This window comes from Zonotrichia leucophrys, unplaced genomic scaffold (assembly GCF_028769735.1).
Source record: "Zonotrichia leucophrys gambelii isolate GWCS_2022_RI unplaced genomic scaffold, RI_Zleu_2.0 Scaffold_1165_14960, whole genome shotgun sequence".
NCBI classification, from domain to species: Eukaryota; Metazoa; Chordata; class Aves; order Passeriformes; family Passerellidae; genus Zonotrichia; species Zonotrichia leucophrys.
The window spans coordinates 1-10,539 of record NW_026993370.1 but is presented as its reverse complement, the minus strand read 5'-3'; the positions used below and the strand labels follow the sequence as shown (position 1 = coordinate 10,539).

Here is a 10,539-nt window from a genome sequence, read left to right as displayed (position 1 = left end):
CTTTTGATGATCAATTGATGTCCTGGTCTCCTTCCTTCGACAACTGGGTGTCTGAGTGACATCACAGAACAGGCTGTGACATCCCAGGGCAGTGACATCATTGGGTTCCTTTGTGATATCACAGAGCTTTCTGTGACATCACAGCACAGCTGTATGACATCACAGAGGGATATGCCAGCGTTGGCTCTGTGACACAGGATGGCTGTGTGACATTCCACAGTGGGCTGTGACATCACAGGGGCAGTGTGACATCACAGGGGAGCTGTGTGACATCACAGGGGAGCTGTGTGACATCACAGGGGCTGTGTGACATCACAGGTGAGCTGTATGACATCACAGGAGCAGTGTGACATCACAGGGGCAGTGTGACATCACATAGGTTGTGTGACATCATAGATGGCTGTGTGACATCACAGGAGCAGTGTGACATCACAGAGGCTGTATGACATCACATGGTCAGTGTGACATCACAGGAGCGGTGTGACATCACAGAGATGGCTGTGTGACATCACAGGTTCAGTGTGACATCACATGGGCTGTGTGACATCACAGGGGCTGTGTGAGGTCACTGGGGAGGTCACTCTGCCCTGGCCCCCCTCACAGCTCCCCCCAGAGCAGTCCAACCCTGCTCGTGCACAGTGGGGTCCCCTGTCCCCCCGGGTCCCCCCACCCCCGGCCCCGCAGCCTCCCCCAGAGGATGTTCCACGAGATCGCCCCCAGAGCCTGACACAGGCACAGGGGGCCGGGGCCCTGGGGGTGGCACAGGGGGACAGGGACCCCCCGGCAGCATCCCTGTGTCCCCCAGGGCCAGAGCCTGGGCCAGGGCTCCTTCACCCTGTAAGGAATGAGGGCTTGAGAGCACTGAAAAAATCCCCAGCAAGGGATCAGCAAAAACCAGATTTAATACTAAGGGACAGCAGCACAAAGTTCCTTGGCAAGAGTCCCTCTGCTCCTGACTGGACACTTCAGGCACACCAAGGAAACAAAGCAACAACAAAACCAAACAAAATCCAGGAAATCCAACCAGAAATGAACAGAGAACTGTCCCTGTGTGTGTGACACAAACACAGTGAGGGCAAGGATAAAAGGAATACGGCCTAAAAGCTTAACAGAGCTCAAACTTAACAGGACTTAACTTGTACCTTAATGTTAACTGATACCTTAGGTTCACAATTTAGCAAAACAGCAGAGTGCAACAGCATTTAACCAACTTAAACCTATGACTTTGCAATTCAACAGAGGAAAAACACTTTACAATATTTAACTTAGCTTATAACTTATATTAAAGGTAACAACTTAGTAACTAAGAACTAAGCTCAGCAGCATTTAACTTCACTTACAGCTTGTGATTTAACCTTCCCTACAGGCCTGACTGACTCAGCTGTCCAAGGCACTCAAACCCCTCAGAGAGAAGCATGTCTGCCACATCTCCCCAGCACAGGCACTCCTGTGTGCACACAGACACAAAGAGTCAGTGCAAGGCACGTGTGAGCAATTCCCCTGAGGGCAGGAAATGCTCACTGCTGATCCTTTGGCATCTCACCAGCAAAGGGCAAAGGGCTGAGCCTGGAGGAGTGGGGGGATCGGCCCAGGCTCCGTCGTTGTTCGGGATCCCCGAGTGCAGCAAACGGGAGAGTTCCCGGCTGGGAGAGGCCCCACTCAGAGGGAATCGCTGGCCCAGGAGAGCTCCAAGGGCTCCTTTTGGAGTGCTGTTTGCAGGGCCCCAAGAGAGGGGCTGCAGTCCCAGCAATGGCTCATCCTGGCTGCACTTGGCACCAACAGCTTTCTTTGGCAGTGTGAGAACAGGGATGTTGTGCCACTGAGGGAACAAAAACAGTTCCCAGGGCTGCTCCTACAGAAACCAGGAGCTGGTTGGGCAGCAGCAGTGCCTGGAGCAGACAGTGCTTGTGATGAGCTGCAGAGGAGCTGAGCCCAGGGGCTGTTGGCCAAGGCCGAGCCCCAAGGAGCATTTCTCAGCTGGCAGGGCGGCCTGAGAAGGGCAGGGGGGATAATTCACCCTCTCAGTGAGCTCCCAGTCGCTCCCAGTATTTCCATGTCCGTGCTCCAAGTGCTGCTCCCAGCCCTGATCCGTGGGGATGGGAATGTCCCGCTCCCTTGCTGGGGCAGGGTCACACCTGAGCCAGGTGTGCAGGGCAGGACCTGGCCCTGCCCCCAGGCCCTGTCCCAGCTGCAGGATCTGCTTCCCATCGGCCTCTTCCTCCTGCGGCCCCAGCCCAGCTCGGTGCTGAACAAGGGCTGGGCCGGGGCCATCCCCCAGCAGGGGCTGCTCTGCTCACCCCCTCTGCCCCCTCCCCAAATTCCCTCTGGGGCAGGAGCCCTGAGGGGAGGACAAGGGGGTGACACCGGCATGGGGGGGTCACACACGGCCCCGGGGGATCCCCCCCCACTCCCACAGTGCCAGGAACACAAACCCCTCCATGGAGCCCCCGTGCCCCAGCAGCACCTTGTGGGCAGGGTCTGGGGGCAGCTCTGGGGGGTCACGGCTGCCCTAAAACCCCCTCCCAGCCCCACAGCCACTGCAGCTCCATCAAACCACCCCAGAGATCCCTGCTGCCCCCCACACCCCGAACCACTCTGTGCAATAGAAATGGCCCCAAGATCCATCAAAACTCTTCCCCACCTCTCCCTAGACCCACCCAAGTTCTCTCCAAGCCACACCGCCCTTACACAACTCCCAAACTCTCCCACAGACCCCTCCAGAGCCCCCTTAACCCCTTCCCAGCACCACAAATGGAGCCAAGAGCCACCAAAACCCCTTCCAATCCTCTCAGGATCCCCTAAACTCCTTCCCAACCCCCGTGGCACTGACCAGGAGAGGTTTGTGAACAGGAACATCCACAGCTGGGAGCAGCTCAGGCACTCCAGCAGCGTTTTAGGCTCTTCCATCCCTTTGGGCTCTTCCCAGAGGCTTAGGGATGATAGAGGGAGGACTGCAGAGGGGGATGAGGGATGGCAAGAGTGGGATTTTGGGCACAGGCTGTTCCTCCTGCCTGAGTCCATCTCTAGAATTCACCAGGTGTATGATGACCATAAAAACCTCCAGATCACCAGGATTCAGCCACCCTCAAAAAAACCCAAACCACCAAGATTCAGCAAGAAAACACCCACCAAGGAGTTCCCCTCTCTGGTGTCCCTCCTTTGGGGTTCAGGGGCTCCCTCCTGTCTGGGCTCCTGCAGCCCCAGCGTGTTTTGGTGTCCCCTCTCTCGGGGCTCCTGGCAACCCCCGAGGTTCCTTCCCTGGGCTCCCCGGGTGAGTCAGAGGGGCCCAGGGGTGCTGCCTGTGCGGGGTCCCCGTTTCAGCACCCAGGGTACCCAAGGGTGAAAAACACCAATCACTTGTTGTTAAAATTTTTAAAGTTTAATCGTGATAAAATGGTTATAAAAACAGTAATATAATCAGAGCAATAGTAGTTTGGACAATTAGGATTTAGGACAATATGACACAACAGAAACAAAGAGTAACAGACATCCGGGTACCTTTTTCTGGGCAGCATAAGCCCAAAAAAGGACACATGTTAACCGAGGATTAACCCTTAAAAACAATAACCTGTTGCATACTCACACACCTCATCCATGATGCAGAAATTCCATTCAAACACAGGATTCTGTCTGGTCAGTGTCAGCTTCTTCCTCTGAATCCTGAGGCATCTTCAGGCCTGAGGGAGACAGGAAGCATTTAGTTTCTTGATAAGAGAGCAATAAATTCTCTTTCTCTGAAAGATTTAGGTGTCCTGTGGCTGCCATCTCGCTGCGAGTACCTCATTCCTTTCTTTAAAAAATACCTCACATACACAGTTTCTATTTTAACATTATGTTATAACCTAAACTATATTTAACACTCTTAAAAAATAAATTAAAAAATCAACACAGCATAACATTCTAACATAACACATAATATTCGTTTTAATATTCGCAAAGAGTCAATCATAAAACATGCATTCTTCACACCATGGGTGTCCCTTGTCCATGGTGCCACCATCTCCAGGCTGCCAGGGTTCCCCTTATCGGGGTGTCCGACCCCCAGGGTGCTGTTAAAATAACTTTGTTATAAAGATACAGTTTTTATTTCTGTTGTTAATTATAAGCTGAGACATAATAGTGATGTAGCTGATATAAGTGTGCTTGTGTTACAGCGCCTGCTTGGATGGGATAACATCCAATGAACACGGGATGAAGACACCTGGTACAGATGTGCCAGCTATCAGCACTCATCCTCTGAGGGCAGCGTGGGCAGCGGCCAAAACTGAAGATGATAAGAAAGGACCAAAACCACAACCAAGGAATACACATGCTCCAAAAAGGTGGAACTGAGGAGGACCCAAGCTAAACAGCTCTTGGAATATGGAAACTTATTTGGGAAAAAAGTTTACTATGCATAAGTGTCACAGACATCTTTTATGGAAAATGCTTTCCTTAGGATTTTTCCTCCTGAGAAGCTGAGAGAGGCCTCAGGAACAAAATGTAAGCAATGGTTATCTGCTGCTGTGGAATGCAACAGGTGCATCTGGGATTGGTCTCATGTGGATGTTTCTAATTAATGGCCAATCACAGTCAGCTGGCTCGGACAGAGAGTCCGAGACACAGACCTTTGTTATCATTCCTTTTGCTATTCTTAGCTACCCTTCTGATGAAATGCTTTCTTCCTTTCTTTTAGTATAGTTTTAATATAATATATGTCAAAAAATAATAAATCAAGCCTTCTGAAACATGGAGTCAGAGCCTTGTCTCTTCCCTCATCCTTGGACCCCTGTGAACACCGTCACAGTCAGACTGAACAGCAAGCTGCAGACTGAGCTCACAGATGCACATTTCACCTCAGTCCAAATGGATTTCCCCTCTGGAAAATTCCCCCTCTGCCTCAGAGCCCTCTCCCCAAGCTGGGTCCCAGCCTGGCCTGAGCACTCGATGCCAGCAGAGGGAAAAGCTGCACTGCCAGAGGGATCGGGGGCTGGCCGGGCCTCAGAGTAATTCTAGAGCTAAAGCGTGAGAGACATCAGCGCCGCTCAGATAATACATGCCAGCGCTCATCCCCGGCCCGGCCACCGCCTCCTCCTCCTCCCGGAGCCCTCCCAGGCCGGAGCCGCCGTTCCCAGCGCCCAGGGCCGCTCTCTGCGGCTGCAGCCGGGCCCCGCCACAGCAGCCCTTGGCCCGGCGCTGGAGCCGGTGCCGCTGTTGGCAGCAAATCCCCCCCGGGCAGAGCCGCCCCGGCCCGGCCCTTCCCGCGGCCCCGGCTCGGCGCCGCCGCCATCGCCCTCAGCGCCCTCGGCCCTCAGCGCCCTCGGCCCTCCGCCGCCTGGCCGGGCCCGGCCCGGAGCCCTGGGCCTCAGCGCCCTTCGGGGCACCGCACTCGGGGCAGCGAGCGCTCGGGCACCGCGGATCGGCCCGGCCCTGCACCGGCCCCCCCAGCCCCGCTCGGGCACCGCGGCTCTGCCCGGCCCTGCACCGGCCCCGCTCGGGCACCGCGGATCTGCCCGGATATGCCCGGCCCCACTCGGGTACCGCGGATCGGCCCGGCCCCCCCAGCCCCGCGGATCGGTCCGGCCCTGCCCCGGCCCCGCTCGGGCACCGCGGATCGGCCCGGCCCTGCCCCGGCCCCGCTCGGGCACCGCGGATCGGCCCGGCCCTGCACCAGCCCCGGGCCCGGCCCGCACCACGCACCCGCTGCCGCCGCCGCTCCGCTGCCAGGGACACGCGGCCGGAACGGGCAGGGCCGGGCCGGCAATGGGACCCGCCCGCAGCCGCCTCCGCCTGCCCCGGCCCCGGCCCCAATCAGCGCCCTCCACCCACCGCAATGGGCATTCTGAATAACGCGCGGTTTCTCATTGGCTTTTGGCAGATATTCAAACGAATACTTTATGTGTTACGTTAGAAAGTGATGCTGCATTCGTTTTCTTAAGTAGTGTGTTAAATCTAGTTGTAGGTTGTAACAAACTGTTAAAATAGAAACTATGCTATGTAAGATACTTTTTTTTTAAAAAAGAAAGGACTCACACCAGTCAGCAGCCACAGGACACCTAAACCTTAGAGAGAAAGAGAATTTATTGCCCCATTATCAGGAGAAATGAACTTCTTCCCGCCTCACTCAGCCATCAGGATTCAGAGGAAGAAGCTGACACCGACCACATAGAATCCTGTGCTTGAATTGAATTTATGCATCATGTATGAGATGTATAAATATGCAACAGGCTGCTGTTTTTAAGGGTTAATCCTCTGTTGACCTGGGTCCCTTTTCGGGCTTATTTTGACCCTGCTTTCCACAGCAGCCTCTCTCTCTGTTTTAGAGTCCAAAGGACCCCCTTATCTCTGTCCTTGGCTGAAGCAGTTTCTTAGAGCACAGGCTTTGGTGAGAACAGGCAGTCAGACTGAACAGCAAGCTGCAGACTGAGCTCACAGATGCACACTTCACCTCAGTCCAAATGGATTTCTACTCTGGAAAATCCCCCCTCTGCCTCAGAGCCCTTGCCTCAAAGCGGTCCCAGCCTGGCCTGAGCACTCGATGCCAGCAGAGGGAAAAGGAGTGAACAGCCCGTGCCCGGTGTGTCCGTGCCCAAGGGCTCTGAGAGATGTTGAATTTTCATCTCTTTCTCTCACCTGCAGCTCTCCAGGCCGCTGGTCAGGATCCCCTCTGGGCACCAAGGCTCCTCCACGGGTCTCCCTCATGTGGCCGTGGGTCTTCCTGTTCCTCAGCACAGCTGTGACCAAACCATGGGGAAAAACTTTCATTAAAAATGCGTATTTTATGATTGGCTTTTTGCAAATATTCAAATGAACATTACCTGTGTTATTTTAAAAAGTTATGCTGTATTAATGTTCTTAAATCGTGTGTTAACTATAGTTTTCAGTTACAACAATGGTAAAATAGAAAACCTACTATGTAGAATATTTTTTTCTTAAAAGAAAGGACTTGCACTGCGATAGCCACAGGACATCTAAGTGTTTCAGAAAAAGAGAATTTATTGCTGTCTTATCAGGAGAAACGAACTGTTTCCTGCCTCACTCGGCCGTGAGGGATTCAGAGGAAAATGATGAAGATGAAGGCAGTCAGACTAAACAGCAAGTTGCAGACTGAGCTCACAGATGCACGTTTCACCTCAATCCAAATGGATTTCTCCTCTGGAAAATTCCCCCTCTGCCTCAGAGCCCTCTCCCCAAGCTGGGTCCCAGCCTGGCCTGAGCACTCGATGCCAGCAGAGGGAAAAGCTGCACTGCCAGAGGGATCGGGGGCTGGCCGGGCCTCAGAGTAATTCTAGAGCTAAAGCGTGAGAGACATCAGCGCCGCTCAGATAATACATGCCAGCGCTCATCCCCGGCCCGGCCACCGCCTCCTCCTCCTCCTCGAGCCCTCCCAGGCCGGAGCCGCCGTTCCCAGCGCCCAGGGCCGCTCTCTGCGGCTGCAGCCGGGCCCCGCCACAGCAGCCCTTGGCCCGGCGCGGGAGCCGGTGCCGCTGTTGGCAGCAAATCCCCCCCGGGCAGAGCCGCCCCGGCCCGGCCCTTCCCGCGGCCCCGGCTCGGCGCCGCCGCCATCGCCCTCAGCGCCCTCAGCCCTCAGCGCCCTCGGCCCTCAGCGCCCTCGGCCCTCCGCCGCCTGGCCGGGCCCGGCCCGGAGCCCTGGGCCTCAGCACTCGGGGCAGCGACCGCTCGGGTACCGCGGATCGGCCCGGCCCTGCACCGGCCCCGCTCGGGCACCGCGGATCGGCCCGGCCCTGCACCGGCCCCGCTCGGGCACCGCGGATCGGCCCGGCCCTGCACCAGCCCCGGGCCCGGCCCGCACCACGCACCCGCTGCCGCCGCCGCTCCGCTGCCAGGGACACGCGGCCGGAACGGGCAGGGCCGGGCCGGCAATGGGACCCGCCCGCAGCCGCCTCCGCCTGCCCCGGCCCCAATCAGCGCCTTCCGCCCACCGCAATGGGCATTCTGAATAACGCGCGGTTTCTGACTGGATTTTCGCAGATATTCAAACGAATACTTTATGTGTTACGTTAGAAAGTGATGCTGCATTCGTTTTCTTAAGTAGTGTGTTAAATCCAGTTGTAGGTTGTAACAAAATGTTAAAATAGAAACTATGCTATCTAAGATACTTTTTTTTTTTAAAGAAAGGACTCACACCTGTCAGCAGCCACAGGACACCTAAACCTTAGAGAGAAAGAGAATTTATTGCCCCATTATCAGGAGAAATGAACTTTTTCCCCCCTCACTCAGCCATCAGGATTCAGATGAAGAAGCTGACACCGACCACATAGAATCCTGTGCTTGAATTGAATTTATGCATCATGTATGAGATGTATAAATATGCAACAGGCTGTTGTTTTTAAGGGTTAATCCTCTGTTGACCTGTGTCCCTTTTCGGCCTTATTTTGACCCTGCTTTCCACAGCAGCCTCTCTCTCTGTTTTAGAGTCCAAAGGACCCCCTTATCTCTGTCCTTGGCTGAAGCAGTTTCTTAGAGCACAGGCTTTGGTGAGAACAGGCAGTCAGACTGAACAGCAAGCTGCAGACTGAGCTCACAGATGCACACTTCACCTCAGTCCAAATGGATTTCTACTCTGGAAAATCCCCCCTCTGCCTCAGAGCCCTTGCCTCAAAGCGGTCCCAGCCTGGCCTCAGCACTCGATGCCAGCAGAGGGAAAAGGAGTGAACAGTCCGTGCCCGGTGTGTCCGTGCCCAAGGGCTCTGAGAGATGTTGAATTTTCATCTCTTTCTCTCACCTGCAGCTCTCCAGGCCGCTGGTCAGGATCCCCTCTGGGCACCAAGGCTTCTGCACGGGTCTCCCTCATGTGGCCGTGGGTCTTCCTGCTCCTCAGCACAGCTGTGACCAAACCATGGGGAAAAACTATCATTAAAAATGCGTATTTTATGATTGGCTTTTTGCAAATATTCAAATGAACATTACCTGTGTTGTTTTAAAAAGTTATGCTGTATTAATGTTCTTAAATCGTGTGTTAACTCTAGTTTTTGGTTACAACAACAGTAAAACAGAAACTGTACTATGTAGAATATTTTTTTCTTAAAAGAAAGGACTTGCACTGAGATAGCCACAGGACATCTAAGTGTTTCAGAAAAAGAGAATTTATTGCTGTCTTATCAGGAGAAACGAACTGTTTCCTGCCTCACTCGGCCGTGAGGGATTCAGAGGAAGAAGATGAAGATGAAGGCAGTTAGACTAAACAAGCTGCAGACTGAACTCACAGATGCACATTTCACCTCAGTCCAAATGGATTTCTCCTCTGCAAAATTCCCCCTTTGCCTCAGAGCCCTCTCCCCAAGCTTGGTCCCAGCCTGGCCTGAGCACTCGATGCCGGCAGAGGGAAAAGCTGCACTGCCAGAGGGATCGGGGGCTGGCCGGGCCTCAGAGTAATTCTAGAGCTAAAGCGTGAGAGACATCAGCGCCGCTCAGATAATACATGCCAGCGCTCATCCCGGGCCCGGCCACCGCCTCCTCCTCCTCCTGGGGCCCTCCCAGGCCGGAGCCGCCGTTCCCAGCGCCCAGGGCCGCTCTCTGCGGCTGCAGCCGGGCCCCGCCACAGCAGCCCTTGGCCCGGCGCTGGAGCCGGTGCCGCTGTTGGCAGCAAATCCCCCCCGGGCAGAGCCGCCCAGGCCCGGCCCTTCCCGCCGGCCTGGCCTTTCCCGCCGCCCCGGCTCGGTGCCGCCGGCATCGCCCTCAGCGCCCTCGGCCCTCCGCCGCCATGCCGGGCCCGGCCCGGAGCCCTGGGCCTCAGCACTCGGGCAGCGACCGCTCGGGTACCGCGGATCGGCCCGGCCCCGCTCGGGTACGGCGGATCGGCCCGGCCCCGCTCGGGTACGGCGGATCGGCCCGGCCCTGCACCGGCCCCCCCAGCCACGCTCGGGCACCGCGGATCTGCCCGGCCCTGCCCCGGCCCCGCTCGGGCACCGCGGATCGGCCCGGCCCTGCATCTGCCCCGCTCGGGCACCGCGGATCGGCCCGGCCCTGCACCGGCCCCCCCAGCCCCGCTCGGGCACCGCGGATCTGCCCGGCCCTGCCCCGGCCCCGCTCGGGCACCGCGGATCGGCCCGGCCCTGCCCCGGCCCCGCTCGGGCACCGCGGATCTGCCCGGCCCTGCATCGGCCCCGCTCGGGCACCGCGGATCGGCCCGGCCCTGCCCCGGCCCCGCTCGGGTACCGCGGATCGGCCCGGCCCTGCACCAGCCCCGGGCCCGGCCCGCACCACGCACCCGCTGCCGCCGCCGCTCCGCTGCCAGGGACACGCGGCCGGAACGGGCAGGGCCGGGCCGGCAATGGGACCCGCCCGCAGCCGCCTCCGCCTGCCCCGGCCCCAATCAGCGCCTTCCGCCCACCGCAATGGGCATTCTGAATAACGCGCGGTTTCTCATTGGCTTTTCGCAGATATTCAAACGAATACATTATGTGTTACGTTAGAAAGTGATGCTGCATTAGTTTTCTTAAGTAGTGTGTTAAATCTAGTTGTAGGTTGTAACAAAATGTTAAAATAGAAACTATGCTAAGATACTTTTTTTTTTTAAAGAAAGGACTCACACCAGTC

At 56.4% G+C, this 10,539-nt stretch overlaps 1 long non-coding RNA gene and 3 other non-coding genes across 5 annotated transcripts; all 4 read right to left on the bottom strand.

The window, feature by feature from the left end:
* Positions 1–894: 894 nt before the first annotated feature.
* LOC135442111 (uncharacterized) lies at positions 895–10,404 on the bottom strand. 2 transcript variants are annotated; one of them, XR_010438612.1, is made up of 6 exons: positions 10,211–10,404; positions 8,726–8,826; positions 6,613–6,713; positions 3,588–3,677; positions 2,831–2,951; positions 895–2,118 (listed from the first exon to the last, which is right to left on the bottom strand). It is a non-coding gene; the product is annotated as an uncharacterized LOC135442111 (long non-coding RNA). The 2 variants fall into 2 exon arrangements; XR_010438611.1 differs by lacking the exons at positions 895–2,118; positions 2,831–2,951 and having other exon boundaries at positions 3,358–3,677.
* On the bottom strand, positions 4,975–5,057 carry LOC135442113 (small nucleolar RNA SNORD45). The gene has a single exon (XR_010438614.1). It is a non-coding gene; the product is annotated as a small nucleolar RNA SNORD45 (small nucleolar RNA).
* Positions 7,251–7,333, bottom strand: LOC135442112 (small nucleolar RNA SNORD45). Its single transcript, XR_010438613.1, has one exon. It is a non-coding gene; the product is annotated as a small nucleolar RNA SNORD45 (small nucleolar RNA).
* On the bottom strand, positions 9,361–9,443 carry LOC135442115 (small nucleolar RNA SNORD45). Its single transcript, XR_010438615.1, has one exon. It is a non-coding gene; the product is annotated as a small nucleolar RNA SNORD45 (small nucleolar RNA).
* Positions 10,405–10,539: the final 135 nt, after the last annotated feature.